The 26,872-nt window shown below is 40.8% G+C and overlaps 1 protein-coding gene across 4 annotated transcripts in view; it reads right to left on the bottom strand.

Annotated features, from left to right (window-relative positions):
• FAM210A (family with sequence similarity 210 member A) overlaps positions 1 to 26,872 on the bottom strand; it is a 65,538-nt gene that overhangs the window by 18,415 nt on the left and 20,251 nt on the right. The window contains exon 2 of one of the 4 annotated variants that reach the window (XM_063699363.1): positions 11,895 to 12,022. The exons of 2 other annotated variants lie outside the window; for them this stretch is intronic. The gene's annotated coding sequence lies outside the window, so the exon portion shown is untranslated. Of the gene's footprint in view, positions 1 to 2,092; positions 2,233 to 11,894; positions 12,023 to 26,872 lie in introns of all 4 variants that reach the window. One more of the 4 variants, XM_019014142.3, reaches the window with a different exon arrangement.

Below are 26,872 nucleotides of genomic sequence, written 5' to 3'. Positions count from 1 at the left end.
GAATTGTCCTGCTTTTCTAGGTGGAACCAATGTCTGTGTATACCCTACATATACTGACTGATGTCTTATGCCTCCCTAAAACGTTTAAAGCCAAGCTGTAACCCAACCACCTTAGGCACTTGTTCTCAGAACTTCTTGAGACTGCCTCAGACCCTGGTCACTCATTTGGTTCAAAATAAACCTCCTTAAACATTTCACAGAGTTTGACTCTTCCATCAACAGTTTACAGGAGGAATGCACATATTAGAAAAGAAGTAAGATCTAAACTCAATAAACTAAGTTACCTCCTTAAGAAACTAGAAAAGAGGAGCAAGCAGAAAGAATCAATAAAAATCAGAGCAGAAAGCAACGAACATGAGGAAAAGAAAACAAAAAAATCAACAAAACCAAAAGAATAAAATTCATAAATCTCTAGCCAAGATAAACTAAGAGAAAACAAATGACCAATATTAGAAATAAAAGAGGAGTCATAACAACTGATCCCACGGATATTAAAAAAGCAATAAAGGAATACTATGAATAACTTTAACTCTATGCCTGTGAGGAAAGATCTTATCTGAGGAATGCAAGTCTTTTTAACTATCAGGCCCAAAGAGACATTAAAATGAGACCAAAATCACGCCCCACCTCCCCTCACCAACCCACCTCCTCTGAGCTGTGTATTCACCTCTTGAAACTGCTTGTTATTGCCATAAGTAACTATGAATTAACCTAATAATGCTATAATTCACAATCTATAGCTTAACGTATAGCCAATAACTCAATGCTACGTCTGTAAACCAGTGAGAATTCCTGACAAACAACTCTTTATTAGTTCATTCCCTGTCCCCCACAATTTTGCCTTTAAAAATCCACTTACTTATAACTGCTGCTAGTAAGTGTGTATATTCAGGGCAACTTGACTCTATGCTCCTGGGTTGCAATCCTTAGGCTTTGCCCAAATAAACTCTTTACTTACAATAATTTTGCTTCAGCTTCTTTCAGGTTGACACCCACAAATTATCAAACTTAGATGAAATGGACCAAGTCCTCAAAAAGACAAACTGCCAAAACCCACACAAGGAGAAATAAAAGACTTTACTAACCCTATATTCATTATTCATTAAAGAAATGGAATCAAAAATCAATATCCTTTCCAAAAACAAACAAACAAAAAAAGATCCCAGGCTGAGATTGATTAGTGAATTCTACCAAACATTTAAGGAAAAAATAATACAATTCAGAAAACAGAGGCAGAGAAGACTTACTAACTCATTCCATGAGGCCAAAAGTGGCCCTAATACCAAAACCAGCTACATATAATCCAAGAAAGGAAAACTACAGACTAATACTTCTTATCAACATAGAAAGTAAAAATCCTCAACAAATTACTAGCAAGTCAAATCCAACAATGTCTAAAAACTATCATACACCCAGACCCAGTGGGATTTAATCCAGATATGCAAAGGTATATCTAAGAATCAACTTAAAGGTATATTTAAGAATCAACTGGGAATAAAAATGAAATTGTAATCTCCCAACTGACTGAATGGACCTCTCTTGGCCAAGGGGACCCTGGTGAAACCTTAGAAGCTGAGTTCAGGTCACACGCCTGTTACCAGTAGTTAGACAGGTATGGCGGGGGCAGGAGAGGGCTCTTTCCCACCCACTAGAGATGTCAGGTGATGGTTCAGCAATTATCACACTACCTTTCTAAAAGCGATAAATTGGCAGCAGGGGCCAGAGAGAGGCCATTTCCTGATGGCCCACACCTGTTACACTAAAGTGTTAATTGAATGAAGCACCAGGGAGAAGCAAAAAGGGCTTCCAACAAAATCTCAGGTATTGGACGAGTGAGCCGGGCACATGCATTAAGAGACAAAATGGCAGAGTATGACCTTCCAGGGGCACTCCACAAGAAAAAGGAAGAAAGCCTCAGATGGACGTGCATACAACTTCCTAAACACACTGCTCGTGCTCACTTCCCAAGTGTAAGGAGGGCACTGTACATGCAGGTAGCCCACCCTAAGGAGAATCATGGGAAAAGTGTGCAAGACACTGGAAGTGGGTAAGCCTATAAAGTCCTAGGATCATGGTTAAACACTGCACTTACCCTTCACATGCCCGCTTGGGTCTTTCTCAAGCATACTTTCTTTCTTGTTCTAAAGCTTTTTTGAAAAATCTTCCACTACTTCTCTGAAACTTGCCTCGGTCTCTTTTTCTTCCTTATGCCCATCAGTCAAATTCTTTCTTCTGAGGAGGCAAGAAATGAGATTACTGCAGACCCGCATGAATTGGCCACTGGTAACTTTTGGATACCTTCCACCAGTAACACACCCTTCAATATACCCCATCTCACTAACCTCCATTAGGCTTTCTTCCCTAGGAGATAAACAGAAACCGGCTCTCCAAAAGACTCCACACTGATAATGTCGATTACTAGCTTATCTTCCCATGTACAGAACAAAGACAAGATGAGATTAATTATTCTGATACAATGATAGGGACAGGAGGCAGAGAAATTCTAGGCAGACAGGGACAGGTCCCTGGCAAAATCCCACCTTTGAGCAGGAAGCCTGAAACCCACAGCCCAAAGTGAGAACTTCCAAACGTGTGTGCCCGCTCTCTCCCAATTGGTGCTTTCTGAATGTCTTTTTACCAATCGAATGTTGTCTTTTCCAAAACAGCTCGGCCCCATCCTGTGCCTACAAAGACTCAGACTCAGCTGACAGAGGGGAGAAGTGGCTGGACGTCAGGAAAAAACAGCTGGACATCAAGAGAGGCACCTTGACTTCAGAGACGATGGCTGGATGAGGCAGAGAGGCAACTTAATTTCAGGCTGCCCTTCTCAGCCCCTTTCCAGCTCCTCTCCCCGCTGAAAGCAGCTTTCATCACTCAATAAAATTCTCCATATTCATCATCCTTCAATCGTCTGCATGACCTCATTCCTCTTGGGCACTGGACAAGAATTCAGGAGGTGCCAAGTGTGGGTGCCCAAAAAGGCTGTCACTCTGGCTCTTTGCCCTCACTGGCAGAGAGCAGCCACCCCACGTGACAAGCCAAAGGGTCCACTGAGCGGATAACGCTGCTGTCTGTAGATGGCGGAGCTAAGGCAGCACTGTATCACGGCCCCTGGGGCCTTGGGGTTGCAGGCACCCCCACCTAGATGCTACCACAAGGCCTGCACGGAGTTCGCTCCAGCTGGTGCTAAAGCAGCCGGTTCCTGCACTCACTTGCCTGCATGCTTTCTCCTGTGTTGGGTGGAGCACAGCAGACCTGAGTGAGCAGAGTTTGCTCCTGCTGGCACCAAAGTGGCTGGCCAGTTCCCACGCTCATTTGCTCACATGCTCCCTCCCGTGAGGGTTTGAGTGGGGCAGGCCGAGTAAACAGGGCACCCCTGTCGCGAGTCCTGTGAAGGGGTCAAGAAAATATCCTGCATCACTTCCTTCATCCCTCCCTGAGGCATCTGCTTCCTCTGTTCCCTTTTCCTTCAGAGGTTCACCTTATCTTGTGTAAAACGTACATCTACTGGGCACTAACTAAAACCTCACAAATATGCAAGTATTCCTGTCACTAAACCTCCTGAGAACCAAAAAATCAGCCACAGATGTGTCTGTAACTTGTGTTTTTTCTGGGCACGCCTTCGAGATGGCCCAATAAGCCTCCACTGACTGTGACACCTACCTCAGTCACTCTTTATGGTTATCACAATCAATATAACCCACCATATCAACAGGCTAAAGAAATCATATGATCATATGAATTGGTGGGGCAGCAAAAGCCTGACAAAATCTAACACCTATTCCCAACACCTATTCATGATTAAAAACAAATTTCTCAGCAAACTTGGAGGGGAACTTCTTCAACCTGATAAAGAACATGTACAACAAACCTATTGCTAAACTCATCCATACTTAATGGTGGGAGGCTGGACACTCACCCCCGTGGCTGGGAACAAGGCAAAGATGACAGACAACCTCTACTGCCACCGTGATTCAACATCACAGTGCAAGTCCCAGCTAGTGCAACAAGGCAAGAAAAAAAATTTAAAAAGTATACCGATTGGAAAGGAAGAGGTAAAACTTTTTATTGCATATGGTATGATTGTCTTTGTAGAATAGCCAAAATAATCTATTAAAAGACTCCTAGAAGTAATTAATTGGCTGTGGTTCCAAGACGGCCGAATAGGAACAGCTCCAGTCTGCAGCTCCCAGCAGTGACGCAGAAGACGGGTGATTTCTGCATTTCCAACTGAGGTACCGGGTTCATCTCACTGGGGCTTGTCAGACAGTAGGTGCAGCCCATGGAGCAGGGCAGGGCATCACCTCACCTGGGAAGTGCAAGGGGTCAGGGAATTCCCTTTCCTAGCAAAGGGAAGCCGTGACAGACGGTATGTGGAAAATCGGGACTCTCCCACCCTAATACTGCGCTTTTCCAACAGCCTTAGCAAACAGCACACCAGATTATATCCCGTGCCTGGCTCAGAAGGTCACACCCCCATGGAGCCTTGCTCACTGCTAGCACAGCAGTCTAAGATCAAACTGCAAGGTGGCAGTGAGGCTGGGGGAGGGGCATCCACCACTGCTGAGGCTTGAGTAGGAAAAGAAAGCAGCAGGGAAGCTCGAACTGGGTGGAGGCCATCACAGCTCAAGGAGGCCTGCCTCTGTAGACACCACCTCTGTGGTCAGGGCATAGCCGAACAAAAGGCAGCAGAAACTTCTGCAGACTGAAACGTCCCCATCTGACAGCTTTGAAGAGAGTGGTGGTTCTCCCAGCACGGAGTATGAGATCTGAGAACGGACAGTCTGCCTTCTCAAGTGGGTCCCTGACCCCCGAGTAGCCTAACTGGGAGACACCTCCCAGTAGGGGCCGACTGACACCTCATACAGACGGGTGCCCCTCTGAGACAAAGCTTCCAGAGGCAGGATCAGACAGCAACATCTGCCACTCTGCAATATTTGCTGTTCTGCAGCCTCTGCTGGTGATACCCAGGCAAATAGGGTCTGGAGTGGACCTCCAGCAAACTCCAACAGACCTGCAGCTGATGGTTCTGACTGTTAGAAGGAAAACTAACAAACAGAAAGGACATCCACACCAAAACCCCATCTGTACATCACCATCATCAAGACCAAAGGTAGATAAAACAACAAAGAAGGGGAGAAACCAGAGCAGAAAAGCTGAAAATACTCATCAGAGCACCTCTTCTCCTCCAAGGGAACACAGCTCCTCACCAGCAACAGGACAAAGCTGGACGGAGAATGACTTTGACAAGTTGAGAAGAAGGCTTCAGACGATAGGTAATAACAAACTTCTCCAAGCTAAAGGAGGATGTTCGAACCCATCGCAAAGAAGCTAAAAACCTTGAAAAAAGATTAGACAAATGGCTAACTAGAATAAATAGTGAAGAGAAGTCCTTAAATGACCCGATGGAGCTGAAAACCATAGCACGAGAACTACGTGACGTGTGCACAAGCTTCAGTAACCAATTTGATCAAGTGGAAGAAAGGGTATCAGTGATTGAAGATCAAATGAATGAAATGAAGCAAGAAGAGAAGTTTAGAGTTAGAGAAAAAAGAATAAAAAGAAACGAAGAAATCCTCCAAGAAATATGGAACTATGTGAAAAGACCAAATCTATGTCTGATTGGTGTACCTGAAAGTGATGGGGAGAATGAAACCAAGTGGGAAAACATTCTTCAGGATATTATCGAGGAGAACTTCCCCAGCCTATAAAGGCAGGCCAACATTCAAATTCAGGAAATACAGAGAACGCCACAAAGACACTCCACAAGAAGAGCAACTCTGAGACACGTAATTGTCAGATTCACCAAAGTTGAAATGAAGGAAAAAATGTTAAGGGCAGCCAGAGAAAAAGACTGGGTTACCCACAAAGGGAAGCCCATCAGACTAACAGCTGATCTCTCAGCAGAAACTCTACAAGCCAGAAGAGAGTGGGGGTCAATATTCAACATTCTTAAAAGAATTTTCAACCCAGAATTTCATATCCAGCCAAACTAAGCTTCATAAGTGAATGAGAAATAAAATACTTCACAGACAAGCAAATGCTGAGAGATTTTGTCACCACCAGGCCTGCCTTACAAGAGCTCCTGAAGGAGGCACTAAACATGGAAAGGAACAACTGGTACCAGCTACTGCAAAAACATGCCAAATTGTAAAGACCATCAATGCTATGAGGAAACAGCACCAACTAATGAGCAAAATAACCAGCTAACATCATAATGACAGGATCAAATTCACACATAACAATATTAACCTTAAATGTAAATGGGTTAAATGACCCAATTAAAAGACACAGACTGGCAAACTGGATAAAGAGTCAAGACCCATCAGTGTGCTGTATTCAGGAGACCCATCTCACATGCAGAGACACACACAGACTCAAAATAAAGGGATGGAGGAAGATATACTAAGCAAATGGAAAACAAAAAAAAGGCAGGGGTTGCAATCCTGGTCTCTGATTGACTTTAAACCAACAAAGATCAAAAGAGACAAAGAAGGCCATTACATAATGGTAAAGGCATCAATTCAACAAGAAGAGCTAACTCTCCTAAATATATATGCACCCAATACAGGAGCACCCAGATTCATAAAGCAAGTCCTTAGAGACCTACAAAGAGACTTAGACTCCTACACAATAATGGGAGATTTTAACACCCCACTGTCAACATTAGACAGATCAATGAGACAGAAAGTTAACAAGGATATCCAGGACTTGAACTCAGCTCTGCACCCACCCAATGGACCTAATAGACATCTACAAAACTCTCCACCCCAAATCAACAGAATATACATTCTTCTCAGCACCACATCACACTTATTCCAAAACTGACCACATAGTTGGAAGTAAAGCTCTCCTCAGCAAATGTAAAAGAACAGAAATTATAACAAACTGTCTCTCAGACTACAGTGCAATCAAACTAGAACTCAGGATTAAGAAACTCACTTAAAACTGCTCAACTACATGGACAACTTGCTCCTGAATGACTACTGGATACATAACCAAATGAAGGCAGAAACAAAGATGTTCTTTGAAACCAATGAGAACAAAGACACAACATACCAGAATCTCTGGGACACATTTAAATCAGTGTGTAGAGGGAAATTTATACACTAAATGCCCACAAGAGAAAGCAGGAAAGATCTAAAATTGACACCCTAATATCACAATTAAAAGAACTAGAGAAACAAGAGCAAACACATTCAAAAGCTAGCAGAAGGCAAGAAATAACTAAGATCAGAGCAGAACTGAAGGAGATAGAGACACAAAAAACCCTTCAAAAAAATCAATGAATCCAGGAGCTGGTTTTTTGAAAAGATCAACAAAATTGATAGACTGCTAGCAAGACTAATAAAGAAGAAAAGAGAGAAGAATCAAATAGATGCAATAAAAAATGATAAAGGGGATATCACCACCGATCCCACAGAAATACAAACTACCATCGGAGAATACTATAAACACCTCTACACAAATAAACTAGAAAATCTAGAAGAAATGGATAAATTCCTCGACACATACACCCTCCCAAGACTAAACCAGGAAGACACTGAATCCCTGAATAGACCAATAACAGGCTCTGAAATTGAGGCAATAATAGCCCACCAACCAAAAAAAGTCCAGGACCAGACGGATTCACAGCCAAATTCTACCAGAGGTACAAAGAGGAGCTGGTACCATTCCTTCTGAAACCATTCCAATCAACAGAAAAAGAGGGAATCCTCCCTAATTCATTTTATGAGGCCAACATCATCCTGATACCAAAGCCTGGCAGAGACACAACCAAAAAAGAGAATTTTAGACCAATATCCCTGATGAACATCGATGGAAAAGTCCTCAATAAAATACTGGCAAACCAAATACAGCAGCACATCAAAAAGCTCATCCACCACGATCAAGTTGGCTTCATACCTGGGATGCAAGGCTGGTTCAACATATGCAAATCAATAAACATAATCCATCATATAAACAGAACCAAAGACAAAAACCACATGATTATCTCAATAGATGCAGAAAAGGCCTTTGACAAAATTCAACAGCCCTTCATGCTAAAAACTCTCAATGAACTAGGTATTGATGGGCTGTATCTCAAAATAATAAGAGCTATTTATGACAATATCATACTGAATGAGCAAAAACTGGAAGCATTCCCTTTGAAAACTGACGCAAGACAGTGTGATGCCCTCTCTCACCACTCCTATTCAGCGTAGTGTTGGAAGTTCTGGCCAGGGCAGTCAGGCAAGAGAAATAAATAAAGGATATTCAATTAGGAAAAGAGGAAGTCAAATTGTCCCTGTTTGCAGATGACATGATTGTAGATTTAGAAAACCCTATCGTCTCAGCCCAAAATCTCCGTAACCTGATAAGCAACTTCAGCAGGATACAAAATCAATGTGCAAAAATCACAAGCATTCCTATACACCAATAACAGACAAACAGAATGCCAAATCATGAGTGAACTCCCATTCACAATTGCTTCAAAGAGAATAAAATACCTAGGAATCCAACTTACAAGGGATGTGAAGGACCTCTTCAAGGAGAACTACAAACCACTGCTCAATGAAATAAAAGAGGACACAAACAAATGGAGGAACATTCCATGCTTATGGATAGGAAGAATCATTATTGTGAAAATGGCCATACTGACCAAGGTAATTTATAGATTCAATGCCATCAAGCTACCAATGACTTTCTTCACAGAATTGGAAAAAACTACTTTAAAGTTCATATGGAACCAAAAAAGAGCCCGCATTGCCAAGACAATCCTAAGCCAAAAGAACAAAGCTGGAGGCATCATGCTACCTGACTTCAAACTATGCTACAAGGCTACAGTAACCAAAACAGCATGGTACTGGTACTAAAACAGAGATATGGACCAATGGAACAGAACAGAGCCCTCAGAAATAATACCACACATCTACAACCACCTGATCTTTGACAAACCTGACAAAAACTAGAAATGGGGAAAGGATTCCCTATTTAATAAATGGTGCTGGGAAAACTGGCTAGCCATATATAGAAAGCTGAAACTGGATCCCTTCCTTACACCTTACATGAAAATTAATTCAAGATGGATTAAAGACTTACATGTTAGACCTAAAACCATAAAAACCCTAGAAGAAAACCTAGGCAATGCCATTCAGGACATAGGCATGGGCAAGGACTTCATCACTAAAACACCAAAAGCAATGGCAACAAAAGCCAAAATTGATAAATGGGATCTAATTAAACTCAAGAGCTTCTGCACAGCAAAAGAAACTACCATCAGAGTGAACAGGCAACCTACAGAATGGGAGAAAACTTTTACAATCAACCCATCTGACAAAGGGCTAATATCCAGATTCTACAAAGAACTTAAACAAATTTACAAGAAAAAATCAACCCCATCAAAAAGTGGGCAAAGGATATGAAAAGACACTTCTAAAAGGAAGACATTTATGCAGCCAACAGACACATGAAAAAATGCTCATCATCACTGGCCATCAGAGAAATGCAAATCAAAACCACAATGAGATATCATCTCATGCCAGTTAGAATGGCGATCATTAAAAAGTCAGGAAACAACAGATGCTGGAGAGGATGTGGAGAAATAGGAACACTTTGACACTGTTGGTGGGACTGTAAACTAGTTCAACCATTGTGGAAGACAGTGTGGCGATTCCTCAAGGATCTAGGACTATAAATACCATTTGACCCAGCCATCCCATTACTGGACATATACCCAAAGGATTATAAATCATGCTGCTATAAAGACACATGCACACATATGTTTATTGTGGCGCTATTCACAATAGCAAAGACTTGGGACCAACCCAGATGTCCATCAATGATAGACTGGATTAAGAAAATGTGGCACATATACACCATGGAATACTATGCAGCCATAAAAAAGGATGAGTTAATGTCCTTTGTAGGGACATGGATGAAGCTGGAAACCATCATTCTGAGTAAACTATTGCAAGGACAGAAAACCAAACACCGCATGTTCTCACTCATAGGTGGGAATTGAACAATGAGAACACTTGGACACAGGGTAGGAAACATCACACACCGGGGCCTGCGGTGGGTGGGGGGAGGGGGAAGGATAGCATTAGGAGATATACCTAATGTAAATGATGAGTTAATGGGTGCAGCACACCAACATGGCACATGTATACATATGTAACAAACCTGCGTTTTGTGCACATGTACCCTAGAACTTAAAGTATATATATATAAAAGGACTCCTGGAACTAATACGCAAGTACAGTGATTTTATAAGATCAAATATATAAAAGTTAACTGTCTTTATAGATACTAGCAATGATACATAAGAATTTGAAGTTAAATAATACCATTTATATAATAATATACTCTCCCAAAATAGGTAGTATAAACAACATATGTATGAGACCTATATAAGGAAAACCTCAAAACTCTGAAAGAAATCAAAGGTCTAAATAAATGGAGAGATAGTCTACATTCATAGATAGACTCATTACTGTTAAGATAGCAGTTTTTGTCAGTATGATCTACAGATTCAACAATAATATCTTAATCAAAATCCTAGCAAACTGTTTCTTGTATCAACAACCTGATTCTGAAGTTTATATGGAAAGCCAAAATACCCAGAAGAGCCAACAAAATACTGGAGAAGAACAAGGATTGACATTTATTAGCAGACTCACATTATTAGACTTCACCAAAAAGCAGGATCTATGAATGAAAAAATTGGTAAGTTGGACTTCACTAAAAAAACATCTACAACTCTGCAACACATACTGCTAGGAAAATGAAAAGACAAGTCACTAAGCAGAAAATATTGTTCACTAAGCAGAAAATATTGTAAAACATTTATATGATAAAGGACTTGTATCCAATACAGTCATGTATCACAGAGCTTCGGTTTCAGCCAGTGATGGACAGCATGAAAGATGGTGCCATAAGATAAAAGAGCGGAAAAATTCCTATTGCTTAATGACATCATATTCACGTGTTTGTGGTGATGATGGTGGAGGTAGAAGACAGTGATACTGATGATCCTGCCCCTGGGTAGGCCCAGGCTAATGTGTGTGTGTGCCTTCATTTTTAACAAAAAGTTTAAAAAATAAAATAAAAATGAAAATATTAATAGGCAAAAGCTTATAAGCATAAAAATAAAGGTAAGCTAAATAAATTTTTAAAAATAAACTCAGTGTAGTCTAAGTGTACAGTATTTATAAAGTCCACAGTAGTATACAGTTATGTCCTAGGCCTTCACATTGACTCACTGACTCACCCAGAGCAACTTCCAGTACTGCAAGCTCCAATTCATGCTAAGTACCCTGGTATAGGTGTATCATTTTTTATACTGCATTTTTACTGTAACTTTTCGCAATTTAGGTATGTTTAGACACAAAAATATTTACATGTTACAATTGCTTACAGTATTCAGTACAGTAACGTGCTGTACAGGTTTGTGGCCTAGGAACAATAGGCTGTACCATCTAGGTTTGGGTAAGTATACCCTGTGATGTTCTCACAATGACAAAATTGCCTAACTATGCATTTCTCAGACCACATCTCTGTTAAGCAACGTGTGACTGTATACAAAGAACTCTTAAAATTCAACAATAAGAAAACAACCCATTTACAAAATGGGAAAAAGATCTGAACAGAGCCCTCATTAAGATCTACAGATGGCAAAAAACACAGAAAAAGATGTTCAATGCCACATCATTAGAAAATTGCAAATTAAAAACACTAAGACACTACTACAAACTTATTACAATGCCTAAAATCCAAAGACATTAACACCACCAAATGCTGGTGAGGATGTGAAGCAACAGGAACTCTCACTTATTGTTGGTGGGAATGCAAAATGGTGCAGCCACTTTGGAAGAGAGTTTAACAGGTTCTTAAAAAGATAAACATACTCTTACCATACAATCCAACAATTGGCCAGGCATGCTGGCACACACCTGTAATCCCAGCTACTGGAGAGGTTGAGGCACAAGAATCACTTGAACCTGGGAGGTGGATGTTGCAGCCTGGGAGACAGAGTGAGACTCTGCCTCAAAAAAAAAAAAAAAAAAAAAAAAAAAAATTCCAACAGTTAAGTTCTATTCACCCACATGAACTGAAAACTTATGCCCCCAAAAAACTGTACATAGATGTTTAAAGCAGCTTTATTCATAATTGCCAAAACTTAGAAGCAACCAAGATGTCCTTCAATAAGTGAATGGATAAACAAATTGTGGCACCTTCATACAAACAGAACATTATTCAGTAATGTGCTATTAAGCCATGGAAACACATAGAGGAACCTTAAATGCATATTGCCAACTCAAAGAAGCCAGCTTAAAAAGGTTATTCTGGGAAAACACACTTTCTATACTCTCACACAACACCAAAACAGTTTTTAGTCAGGTACAGTGGCTCACATCTGTAATTCCAGCTTAAGAATTAAGAACTGGCCAGGCGTGGTGGCTCACGCCTGTAATCCCAGCACTTTGGGAAGCCGAGGCAGGTGGATCACCTGAGGTCAGGAGTTCGAAACCAGCCTGCCCAACATGGTGAAACCCTGTCCTTACTAAAAATACAAAAATTAGCTGGGCATGGTGGCGGGCGCTGCAATCCCAGCTACTCGGGAGGCTGAGGCAGAAGAATTGCTTGAACCCAGGGGGCGGAGGTTGCACTGAGCCGAGATCACACCACTGCACTCCAGCCTGGGTGACAGAGTGAGACTCCATCTCAAAAAAAAAAAAAAAGAATTAAGAATTAATTCAGATTAAGAATATCTGAATATCCTAGGATCCTGAGAATATCCGAGGATCCTAAGATCAAGATCCTAAAATCAAGAATTAATTCAGAGTAAGAATATCCAAATATCCTAAGATTCATTCCTTTCCACCTCTTTTTATTTATTGCAGAGACAGGTTAGTCCAAACTGCTTTTGTAAGCCCCCCCGCCATTTTGCAGACCTTGGTCAGAGTGAAACATTCCACAGGGGTTCAGGCCATGAGAAACACCCTGCCTAGCCACCTGACCACAAGGCACAGGAACATTTTTATCATACCATGTCAGGTAAAGGCCCAACTGAAGGAACATCCCTATCATATCTTGCTGGGCAAAGGGCCCAAGGAATATCCTCGGCCAAACCGCCAGACCACAGAAACATCTTATCGATATTCTCCGGGGCAGCAAGGCATACCGCCCAGACCCCTCCCCCCGATACCTATAAGTACTCCAGCCTGTAAGCGGCAGTGAGCACTGGCATTAAACTGGTCCCCAACCTCTCAGGTTTATGCTGGACATAAATGCCTGCAGTTGCTGTAGAGCCGCCCTCTTTCTCTGTGTGTGTGTCTTTAACTCTCGTCTTCCCTTCAAATCCTAACAACAGGGACTCGCTATGTTGCCCAGGCTGGTCTCAAACTCCTGACCTCACGCAATCCCACTTCAGCCTCCCAAAGTGCTGGGATTACAGGTGTGAGCCACCGCCTGGCCTCAATCTCTTTCTTAATCATACTTTGGCTGCTGTTTTAAATCAAATTCAGTTTGCTGCTCAGAGAAAGTAAAAAGGTGTGAAAGTCTGCTGACAGTACTTTCTGGGTTCTTACTTTCCTACTCCCTAATGCACTGATGGCTCCAATTTAATTTCTACTATATAATCCATCTCCTTCAGCCTATTCTGCTTTGGGGGCTTTCTAACACCACATTTGAACCACATAAACAAGCTGAATTAAGGATGAAACCACTGCCAAATTCTTAATTTTCAGAAAAGATTAAATTATGCCCCCCCCTAGTGAGTTCCTATGGACGTTCATTAATAATTCATTAATTTCCAGAGCAGTCTTAAATGTCAAGTGTACCACTTAAAAAAAATCAATGATTTTTCCAAAATCACTAGATAAATTTACTCATTTATACAAAATATTTATATCTTTGTATCTTTTCAGAGGATCTAAGCCATGGTTATTATCTGTAATGGTGACATAAACCCAGAATCCACAGCTCCCTTGCATCCTTTCCTTTTCATTTCTGACAGGTTGCAGGAAGAATGGAGGCTTTGCCACCAGAAAGTCCTGAGTGCTAACATTTTCTTAGCCTTCTCCTTATCAGTAAAATTAAATTATCCTTTTATCACGTGGTATTTCTGAGATAAATGAGCTGGTTAAGTGTCTAGCACTTACTATGCTTTACCAATAATTATTAGTTCTAGCTCCCTTCTTCATCTTCTCATCTATGACCTAGTCAAACCAAGCTCATATTCTTCCTTCATCTAAACTTTTGCCATTATTTAATTTGGGTGACCATGCAAAATCCTACACTATGGGTAAAAAAACTCTTTTTCTCTCTCTACTCTCACACTCAATGTAGAATACTTCTACAACTAAATGTGAAGGAGTTTTCTCCACACATCAAGCAATACTCTAGAGGACACCAACTGGGTACCCTATAATTCAATTTAATTCTAACACTGTCTTATTTGAGTTAAGAGTCAGAATCCACAGATCAAGGGCTCAGTCCCACAAGACTACTCCTACTCCCCACTTCAGATGCAAATCACAAGTAGTAAGTTGTCACCCATACTTCTCAACAGGCTATACATTCAAGTTCCCACCTTGGGTTCAATTAATTTGATAACCCTTCCATTGGAGAAACTAATAAGATTTACAAGCCAGATTTTAGGCAGAATTATAGTTAGGCCCTGACCAGGATGTATGCACTGGTGCACTCTGGCCCACTTCCCTGTAGCTGCTGAGAGTCACATAGCATGCTGAACCACCTACTCCCTGCTGTTCCTATAGACAGAATCTCTGACACCGGACCTTTTAACCTAAGAATTGGTTAAGGTGTTTTCCAGATCCTGAATTCCAGCAAAACAGCTGACACCAAACTGTCTGAAGACCCCCACCAAGGAACTAACTCAGCAAAGGAATGTAGTTTCTTCATCTCCCTGTCACCAGACTTTACCTCTCACTTCTCGATTAATCAGCAATCCCCACACTTTAGCCCATCACTTGTCCAGAATCCTTAAAATCTTCATCTCCAAACCTCTCGGGAAGGCAGATTTGAAGTTCTTAAAGCAAACTAAATATGGCCTAAGAAGGACTCCATACTTCTATATTTAAGTCCTTGTGGATGAACTGTAACCTAGCTTAAGAGGCAGACAAGACTGAAAACCAAACTTAGGAGTATGCACCTGTACAATAGCTGAGTCTTGACCAATTCCAGTGGCCAACCATACTTCAACCCCTCATAGACTGCTAAGTGTTCGAATAAGGCAAATGCCAACCTATAGCCAATCCAGCTGTTTCTATACATTGCTTCTGATTTCCGTATATCATTTCCCTTTTTTTGTCTATAAATCTTCCACCACGTGGCTACATGGGAGTCTCTCTGAATCTGCTTTGAGCCTGGGGGCTGCCTGATTTGCAAATCATTCATTGCTCAATTAAACTCCTTTAAATGTAATCCAGCCTAAGTTTTTAACAGATGGTGTCAGAAGTGGGATCTGAAATAGAGCTTCTAATGATCTCCAGGAGCTCCGAATGAACAAGCAAGGTACCTGCTGGACCCACTTGTGTCCTTTGATCCCTCAGAGCAGCTGGGGATCATGGTAAGTTCTCTCTCAGATTTCGGAGCTCTACAGATTTGTGTTTTGAGCTCTTGAGTTTCTCTGAGCAAATTTCTGGTCCATACTGGGTTTGGAAATCGCAACAGAAATCGAACAAGGTTCAGGATCAGATTGGATCTGGTAATTAACTGGTTTGGATCCAGTTAGAGGCCTCTTACATCTGACTGGGTCAGAAAGAAACTGATAGTAAATGGTAATAATATTGCAGGGGGTGTAAAATTTGGCTTTTAAAAATTTGCAAGGATTTTTGTGTTCTACCCCTTTGTTTCATTTTTCTTGTGTGTTTAAGTAGGGAAAAAAAAAATCATTGGCTAAGTTAATCAAGGGAACCCGAGACTAAAGCCAACATTTTAGGCAAAAATAGGATCATCGAGGAGCCAAGATAGCTGAATAGGAACAGCTCCGGTCTACAGCTCCCAGCGTGAGCGACGCAGAACACGGGTGATTTCTGCATTTCCATATGAGGTACCGGGTTCATCTCACTAGGGAGTGCCAGACAGTGGGCGCAGGCCAGTGGGTGCGCGCACCGTGCACGAGCCGAAGCAGGGCGAGGCATTGCCTCACCTGGGAAGCGCAAGGGGTCAGGGAGTTCCCTTTCCGAGTCAAAGAAAGGGGTGACGGACGCACCTGGAAAATCGGGTCACTCCCACCCGAATACTGCGCTTTTCAGACCGGCTTAAAAAACGGCGCACCACGAGACTATATCCCACACCTGGCTTGGAGGGTCCTACGCCCACGGAATCTCGCTGATTGCTAGCACAGCAGTCTGAGATCAAACTGCAAGGCAGCAGCGAGGCTGAGGGAGGGGCGCCCGCCATTGCCCAGGCTTGCTTAGGTAAACAAAGCAGCCGGGAAGCTCGAACTGGGTGGAGCCCACCACAGCTCCAGGAGGCCTGCCTGCCACTGTAGGCTCCATCTCTGGGGGCAGGGCACAGACAAACAAAAAGACAGCAGTAACCTCTGCAGACTTAAATGTCCCTGCCTGACAGCTTTGAAGAGAGCAGTGGTTCTCCCAGCACACAGCTGGAGATCTGAGAACCGGCAGACTGCCTCCTCAAGTGGGTCCCTGACCCCTGACCCCCGAGCAGCCTAACTGGGAGGCACCCCCCAGCAGGGGCACACTGACACCTCACACGGCAGGGTATTCCAACAGACCTGCAGCTGAGTGTCCTGTCTGTTAGAAGGAAAACTAACAAACAGAAAGGACATCCACACCGAAAACCCATCTGTACATCACCATCATCAAAGACCAAAAGTAGATAAAACCACAAAGATGGGGAAAAAACAGAACAGAAAAACTGGAAACTCTAAAACGCAGAGCGTCTCTCCTCCTCCAAAGGAACGCAGTTCCTCACCAGCAACGGAACAAAGCTGGATGGAGAATGACTTTGAGGAGCTGAGAGAACAAGGCTTCAGTCGATCAAATTACTCTGAGCTACAGGAGGATATTCAAACCAAAGGCAAAGAAGTTGAAAACTTTGAAAAAAATTTAGAAGAATGTATAACTAGAATAACCAATACACAGAAGTGCTTAAAGGAGCTGATGGAGCTGAAAACCAAGGCTCGAGAACTACGTGAAGAATGCAGAAGCCTCAGGAGCCGATGCGATCAACTGGAAGAGAGGGTATCAGCAATGGAAGATGAAATGAATGAAATGAAGCGAGAAGGGAAGTTTAGAGAAAAAAGAATAAAAAGAAATGAGCAAAGCCTCCAAGAAATATGGGACTATGTGAAAAGACCAAATCTACGTCTGATTGGTGTACCTGAAAGTGACGGGGAGAATGGAACCAAGTTGGAAAACACTCTGCAGGATATTATCCAGGAGAACTTCCCCAATCTAGCAAGGCAGGCCAACGTTCAGATTCAGGAAATACAGAGAATGCCACAAAGATACTCCTCGAGAAGAGCAACTCCAAGACACATAATTGTCAGATTCACCAAAGTTGAAATGAAGGAAAAAATGTTAAGGGCAGCCAGAGAGAAAGGTCGGGTTACCCTCAAAGGGAAGCCCATCAGACTAACAGTGGATCTCTCGGCAGAAACCCTACAAGCCAGAAGAGAGTGGGGGCCAATATTCAACATTCTTAAAGAAAAGAATTTTCAACCCAGAATTTCATATCCAGCCAAACTAAGCTTCATAAGTGAAGGAGAAATAAAATCCTTTACACACAAGCAAATGCTGAGAGATTTTGTCACCACCAGGCCTGCCCTAAAAGAGCTCCTGAAGGAAGCGCTAAACATGGAAAGGAACAACCGGTACCAGCCGATGCAAAATCATGCCAAAATGTAAAGACTGTCGAGACTAGGAAGAAACTGCATCAACTAACGAGCAAAATCACCAGCTAACATCATCATGACAGGATCAAATTCACACATAAAAATATTAACTTTAAATGTAAATGGACTAAATTCTCCAATTAAAAGACACAGACTGGCAAGTTGGATAGAGTCAAGACCCATCAGTGTGCTGTATTCAGGAAACCCATCTCACCTGCAGAGACACACATAGGCTCAAAATAAAAGGATGGAGGAAGATCTACCAAGCAAACGGAAAGCAAAAAAAGGCAGGGGTTGCAATCCTAGTCTCTGATAAAACAGACTTTAAACCAACAAAGATCAAAAGAGACAAAGAAGGCCATTACATAATGGTAAAGGGATCAATTCAACAAGAAGAGCTAACTATCCTAAATATATATGCACCCAATACAGGAGCACCCAGATTCATAAAGCAAGTCCTGAGTGACCTACAAAGAGACTTAGACTCCCACACATTAATAATGGGAGACTTTAACACCCCACTGTCAACATTAGACAGATCAACGAGACAGAAAGTCAACAAGGATACCCAGGAACTGAACTCAGCTGTGCAGACCTAATAGACATCTGCAGAACTCTCCACCCCAAATCAACAGAATATACATTTTTTTCAGCACCACACCACACCTATTCCAAAATTGACCACATAGTTGGAAGTAAAGCTCTCCTCAGCAAATGTAAAAGAACAGAAATTATAACAAACTATCTCTCAGACCACAGTGCAATCAAACTAGAACTCAGGATTAAGAATCTCACTCAAAGCCGCTCAACTACATGGAAATGGAAACTGAACAACCTGCTCCTGAATGACTACTGGGTACATAACGAAATGAAGCCAGAAATAAAGATGTTCTTTGAAACCAACGAGAACAAAGACACAACATACCAGAATCTCTGGGACGCATTCAAAGCAGTGTGTAGAGGGAAATTTATAGCACTAAATGCCCACAAGAGAAAGCAGGAAAGATCCAAAATTGACACCCTAACATCACAATTAAAAGAACTAGAAAAGCAAGAGCAAACACATTCAAAAGCTAGCAGAAGGCAAGAAATAACTAAAATCAGAGCAGAACTGAAGGAAATAGAGACACAAAAAACCCTTCAAAACATCAATGAATCCAGGAGCTGGTTTTTTGAAAGGATCAACAAAATTGATAGACCGCTAGCAAGACTAATAAAGAAAAAAAGAGAGAAGAATCAAATAGACGCAATAAAAAATGATAAAGGGGATATCACCACCGATCCCACAGAAATACAAACTACCATCAGAGAATACTACAAACACCTCTACGCAAATAAACTAGAAAATCTAGAAGAAATGGATAAATTCCTCGACACATACACTCTCCCAAGACTAAACCAGGAAGAAGCTGAATCTCTGAATAGACCAATAACAGGAGCTGAAATCGTGGCAATAATCAATAGTTTACCAACCAAAAAGAGTCCAGGACCAGATGGATTCACAGCCGAATTCTACCAGAGGTACAAGGAGGAACTGGTACCATTCCTTCTGAAACTATTCCAATCAATAGAAAAAGAGGGAATCCTCCCTAACTCATTTTATGAGGCCAGCATCATTCTGATACCAAAGCCGGGCAGAGACACAACAAAAAAAGAGAATTTTAGACAAATATCCTTGATGAACATTGATGCAAAAATCCTCAATAAAATACTGGCAAACCCAATCCAGCAGCACATCAAAAAGCTTATCCGCCATGATCAAGTGGGCTTCATCCCTGGGATGCAAGGCTGGTTCAATATACGCAAATCAATAAATGTAATCCAGCATATAAACAGAGCCAAAGACAAAAACCACATGATTATCTCAATAGATGCAGAAAAAGCCTTTGACAAAATTCAACAACCCTTCATGCTAAAAACTCTCAATAAATTAGGTATTGATGGGATGTATTTCAAAATAATAAGAGCTATGTATGACAAACCCACAGCCAATATCATACTGAATGGGCAAAAACTGGAAGCATTCACTTTGAAAACTGGCACAAGACAGGGATGCCCTCTCTCACCACTCCTATTCAACATAGTGTTGGAAGTTCTGGCCAGGGCAATCAGGCAGGAGAAGGAAATAAAGGGTATTCAATTAGGAAAAGAGGAAGTCAAATTGTCCCTGTTTGCAGACGACATGATTGTATATCTAGAAAACCCCATTGTCTCAGCCCAAAATCTCCTTAAGGTGATAAGCAACTTCAGCAAAGTCTCAGGATACAAAATCAATGTACAAAAATCACAAGCATTCTTATACACCAACAACAGACAATCAGAGAGCCAAATCATGAATGAACTTCCATTCACAATTGCTTCAAAGAGAATAAAATACCTAGGAATCCAACTTACAAGGGATGTAAAGGACCTCTTCAAGGAGAACTACAAACCACTGCTCAAGGAAATAAAAGAGGATACAAACAAATGGAAGAACATTCCATGCTCATGGGTAGGAAGAATCAATATCGTGAAAATGGCCATACTGCCCAAGGCAATTTACAGATTCAATGCCATCCCCATCAAGCTACCAATGACTTTCTTCACAGAATTGGAAAAAACTACTTTAAAGTTTATATGGAACCAAAAAAGAGCCCGCATCGCCAAGTCAATCCTAAGCCAAAAGAACAAAGCTGGAGGCATCACACTACCTGACTTCAAACTATACTACAAGGCTACAGTAACCAAAACAGCATGGTACTGGTACCAAAACAGAGATATAGATCAATGGAACAGAACAGAGCCCTCAGAAATAACGCTGCATACCTACAACTATCTGATCTTTGACAAACCTGAGAAAAACAAGCAATGGGGAAAGGATTCCCTATTTAATAAATGGTGCTGGGAAAACTGGCTAGCCATATGTAGAAAGCTGAAACTGGATCCCTTCCTTACACCTTATACAAAAATCAATTCAAGATGGATTAAAGATTTAAACGTTAGACCTAAAACCATAAAAACCCTAGAAGAAAACCTAGGCATTACCATTCAGGACATAGGCATGGGCAAGGACTTCATGTCCAAAACACCAAAAGCAATGGCAACAAAAGACAAAATTGACAAATGGGACCTAATTAAACTAAAGAGCTTCTGCACAGCAAAAGAAATTACCATCAGAGTGAACAGGCAACCTACAGAATGGGAGAAAATTTTCACAACCTACTCATCTGACAAAGGGCTAATATCCAGAATCTACAATGAACTCAAACAAATTTACAAGAAAAAAACAAACAACCCCATCAAAAAGTGGGCGAAGGACATGAACAGACACTTCTCAAAAGAAGACATTTATGCAGCCAAAAAACACATGAAAAAATGCTCATCATCACCGGCCATCAGAGAAATGCAAATCAAAACCACTATGAGATACCATCTCACACCAGTTAGAATGGTGATCATTAAAAAGTCAGGAAACAACAGGTGCTGGAGAGGATGTGGAGAAATAGGAACACTTTTACACTGTTGGTGGGACTGTAAACTAGTTCAACCATTGTGGAAGTCAGTGTGGCGATTCCTCAGGGATCTAGAACTAGAAATACCATTTGACCCAGCCATCCCATTACTGGGTATATACCCAAATGACTATAAATCATGCTGCTATAAAGACACATGCACAAGTATGTTTATTGCAGCATTATTCACAATAGCCAAGACTTGGAACCAACCCAAATGTCCAACAATGATAGACTGGATTAAGAAAATGTGGCACATATACACCATGGAATACTATGCAGCCATAAAAAATGATGAGTTCATGTCCTTTGTAGGGACATGGATGAAATTGGAAATCATCATTCTCAGTAAACTATCGCAAGAACAAAAAACCAAACACCGCATATTCTCACTCATAGGTGGGAATTGAACAATGAGATCACATGGACACAGGAAGGGGAATATCACACTCTGGGGACCGTGGTGGGGTGGGGGGAGGGGGGAGGGATAGCATTGGGAGATATACCTAATGCTAGATGACGAGTTAGTGGGTGCAGCGCACCAGCATGGCACATGTATACATATGTAACTAACCTGCACAATGTGCACATGTACCCTAAAACTTAAAGTATAATAAAAAAAAAGATTAAAAAAATAATAAAATAAAATGTGCTTAAGAAAGAAAAAAAAAAATAGGATCCTCAATTTCTGGAAATCTAAGTTCCTTCCAGCTTATACATTAGGCAGAGAAAGCAGCAAAGTCTTACAGAATGGCAAAATCTTACTAAAGCTAACTTACAGTAGAATGTTCTGAATAAACCACAATGCATTGAAGTGCATTTAAAAATGAGGGCTCTCAGAAATTAAATCTACTAACCTTTTAGCTTAGTTATTATCCAGATCCAAAGGAAATAGACTGCAGTACCAATTGGCTGACTTTGGATAAGTTATGGGGTACATTTTACTTGAGTAAAGGATGGAACTGGGTTAGAGGCCCTCCTGTCAGTAAAGTCTCTCTTGGATAAAAAATGGGTTAAAGATGACAGGGCCCAATCAGGGGCAAATTTGAACCTTGCCAGTTCGATAATTTGGCGCCCCCATGCAGCTGGTTGGGCGGCAACTTGCAAAATCAAGAGACTTTTACCCGTGGTTCCACAAAACAGAAAAAGATGATTTTGCTTTGTGTGGCGGCTTGGCCCCCAGGGCTGTGGTGCAGCCAGCCAGGTCACAGGGCCACTCAGAGGAAGGGAACTCAGAAGCCTGGCATGCCAGCAAAAGGGTAAGACTGTCTTACCAGTCAGACTTCTACCTCTCTCTCCCTGTGCAAACTGGTTGAATGAATGGTAAAAATCACTATCTCCTGTAAAGTTTTGAGTAATGGGAAAAAGGATTTATGAGGCTAGTCTTAAGCTGTAGCCAATTTGGTATGCTTGCTTTATGTCTTCCTGTATCATTCTGTCATAAAGACAGCTAACTTAGAATAGAACATGGGCTTGAAACCCCATAAGCCCGCTGCTCAAGATGGCCCAGCAAGCTGGTCAGTAACGAACTTTGCTGCAGGTCCCTCACACAAACAAAAAAACTGTACGAGGTCTCCATCGTGTTTTATTTCCTTGGGAGCTTGATCTTGTGACCCACATGGCTACACTTACTCTTGGTCTCTGCCTTCCAGGGAACAGGAATTTTAAGGTTCATGTCACGGGTAGCTCTAAAAATCATCCTGAGTAGTTAAAAGCCTTTGCAAGCTCAAAATTAACTACTCTAGACTCCTTCTGGAAAGGGCAATGGAGGCTGCCCAGTGCTGTAGCTCAGTAGCTCATGTTTTCTCTTTCATAGTGGTGATCTGGGTCCAATACCTGGCTTAGGGAATGAGTTCTTTCTTGTTTGATATCTTCATAACCGTTACCATTTGTTGATTCTCTTCCCCTCCAGGAACTGTGGAATTCTCCTTTCTAAGAGCACCTGTGAGGTTACTTTTGATAAAGTTTAAATGCCAACAATATCAGCCATTTGGCCTGGCTAACGTTGGGTAATAGGAAATTTAAAAGGACTTTAAAAAAAAAGAGCACTGTGGTTAAAAGTCAGCTTAATTACAAGCAGATATTCAAGCTCTAACAGCATGGGACCACTTGGGAAAAACAGGAGGAGGCACCAGAGACCCCATTTTGGGAAAAACTTGTTTTCCTTATGAAATCCCAGGAATTGGAAGTGGATAGATTTCTTTCAAAATCTAAGGCTCTGTACTGTTTTGCATTGCAGTATCTAACATTTTTTACTTTTGGGGGTATCAGCAATTACTTCACATTATGAAAGAGCTTTTGGTATGTAATAATTAGGTAGGAAATACACTTTTAGGGATGTCTAGTGCCAGCTATGGGGAAATACTGAGCTCTGCATGTTTGGATCAGAGAAGCATGCTCTGGGCAACCTAGGAAGTATGGAGATGTCCCCAACCCCACTGAAAGATAAGACTCCTATAGGGGATGGGCTAATTACAAATGGGCTGATTGGTTTTGGGATGCCATACAATTAAATGCACAGTAAAAGCATTGCACCGTCTTTTCCAATAGTATCTCCCTCTTTCAGGGGACTCATAAAAATGGGACCCTTAATTTTGGGGATCTGTTTTTGCCTTCCAGCTGTGCCTGCTTATTAGGCACTAGAAACTGCATGTTTCCCTAGCCAGTTCTTCCAAAGACTCCACCCTAAAGCCAGTAATCCAATTAAGAAACTTAGAAACTAGGAAATAAAAAAATCTTACAACTACTTAATTTTTTTCCATCTGTCTGTGTAGTTATATATGTGTTGTGTGTATAGCCTTTACGTAAAAAAGCTCTAATTAATTGGCTTAAAGAAAAACAAGCACTTAAACATTTTGAAAGAAAAATAAAAACTGTAGTATCTTTTACTTCACATAACTTTAGTGATCTTTGGGAAATAAAAACAGCTTGGAAGGTTATTGTAAAATAAAAACATTTGGTCTAAATTGTGCAGGTCAGATGTTAGGTTTCCTAAATGCTTTAAGGTCATAAACCACTTCTTTGACTTTTAAAAAAGAGATTTTATATGAGAAACAATCTTGTATGGTAAATTCTTTTCCCAAAGTAAAATAACCAGTTGTTTTAAAAGAGGCATGTTTAGGACAAGTCAAAGTCCAAGCATGCCATAGATGGTCTAAGTCATGAAAGAAATTTATGCACCAAAAGTAAAAGCTGCTAAGAGTTACCATAATAACATGTAATTAAAACTACTAAAAAAAAATAGTTTTACATGCAAGGCGTGTGAGGAAAGTGAAATGTGTTTTTGATAAAAGATTATAAGAAGGCATGGGAGTGTAAGTTTTTGCCTAGAGGGTGAAGGGGTTTTTTAATTAGATAACATAAAACTAAATGTTTAAGTTGCATAAGGTTTATAAAAACTAATCTTGTAAAAAGAAATTCTGTTTGTGAACATATTGACTAAACTTAAAGGGGTGTTATTCAGCATTCCATAAATTAAACCTTGAAATAAAAGCACAATAGGGTTTTCTTAAAGAACTGATCTACTCTTTCACAAAAATTGCAAAGGGTTATATAAGGTTTATAAAAATCTCACCTCATGGTCAAACTGGTTAAGTATAATGTAGTGTTTTAAACCTTTAACATATTTGATAGGCTTCCGAAAATCAAATTTCAGCTTCAAAATTGTCTTTTCTAACTTCTAACTTTGGGATACTACAGAGGGCCCCCGAAGCATCCAAAAGAGAGGTAAGCACAGGATTATTTGACATGTTAAGTTACATGTAAAGAACTGTCAAAATAAAAAATTATGTTTAACTCTTTCAAGTTATATTTTAGTGAATGTTAATATATATTCCAAAATTGTATGGGATTTCTAAAATTAATATGTCTGTGTATATGCTATCCATAATTACAGTTATTATGTCGTTATAGACCACGGAAATAACCACATTTCCTTGTCATCTGTGTCTTTAACTATAACTATTTAAAGTCATTTCCAGTTAATTGCTTAATGCAGTTTCTAAAAACTTCATAAGCATGTAAAATCCTAGAATATGGTGTCTTTTAGGAGATTCATGAAAGGATGGAAAGGACCCTAAAAAGCACTCTTGAATACAGGTTTCTAATAACCTTAGAATCATATCATTTAATCTGGGTAAGAATTCCTGGAACTTTAATAAAAAGACTGACTGGTTCATAAAACTGCTAACCCAAGTAGACAGAAATTAATTGAACACCAAGAAAATACTTTGCCAGATTTTCACGTTAAATCAGCTGGTACTGAAATTGTTTAAATATACAATTTAAATGAACTCCATAGTCTAAGTCGAATTGCCTATGATAACCCATCAGTTATCAGTGCTATGTACCTAATTTGGAAAAACAACTGGCATTCAAGAGGACATAAGTCTAACGTTAATTAAGCACGGACACATGGAGAACCAGGATAGCCACCTTGTCCTTCCTGAGTCCTTACAGCTTTTGTTACTAAAAGTTATGCTTTCCATGACTCATCATGGAAAAGATAAAATAATTCAAATTAAATATATTGGTGTGGTACCTTATACATTGCTAAAATAATTTTTTTTTTCTTTTTAAGACAGAGTCTCACTCTGTCACCCAAGCTGGAGTGCACTGGCATGATCTCGGCTCACTGCAACCTCTGCCTTCCGGGTTCAAGCAATTCTCCTGCCTCAGCCTCCCAAGTGGCTGGGACTACAGGCGTGTGCCACCATGCCCGGCTAATTTTTGTCTTTTTAGTAGAGACAGGGTTTCACCATGTTGGCCAGGATGGTCTCGAACTCCTGACCTCAGGTGATCCTCCCACCTCAGCTTCTCGAAGTGCCGGGATTACAGGCATGAGACACTGTGCCCAGCCTGCTAAAATAATTTCATAACCAATGTTTAGTTTGTCAAACCCACGTGCCTGAGAAGACCATGAAAGCTTCAGGTATATTTGGCTACCTGATGGGTCATTTAAACATTTGTAGAGGGATTTCATTCAATTGTCATTTTCAATGCATGTTTTCTGGTTGTATAAAAGCTTTCCCATGCAAGAGGACTGATGTTATAACACTAAGTTATTATGCCACAGTGTATTTTTATGGTTCACTGAGGAAAATCAACCCTTTCACAATCTAGAACCCAAAGACTGAATATTCTGAGGACATCAGAGAAAGATTGTCCTTGCTATCCATACTGCAGCAAAACTTCAGGACCTTGTATTTTGGCTTCATAATCTCACAATAGAGAAGGGTCCCTCCACAATCTTGGAACTGTACACCCATTGGAACCCTCAAGGTAAAGCTAACCAGGGAAATTTCTCCCCAGAAAAAGATGGCATCCTTGATGTGAACAGCTTTTCCCAAGATCACAGATCAAGAGTTCTACTACCATGAGACTCTTATCTTTAAATACTTTTCCCTTTTTTATGCCTCTATGAACAACAGAAATGAAAATAGGGGGGGCGGGTTCGTCTGTTGTGTGAACTTATGGGGTATACTTTTATTTGAAAATGATTTTGCAGCCAGCC

The sequence above is a fragment of the Gorilla gorilla genome, chromosome 17 (assembly GCF_029281585.2).
Source record: "Gorilla gorilla gorilla isolate KB3781 chromosome 17, NHGRI_mGorGor1-v2.1_pri, whole genome shotgun sequence".
Lineage (NCBI taxonomy): Eukaryota > Metazoa > Chordata > Mammalia > Primates > Hominidae > Gorilla > Gorilla gorilla.
This window is presented reverse-complemented; position numbering and strand designations above follow the sequence as displayed.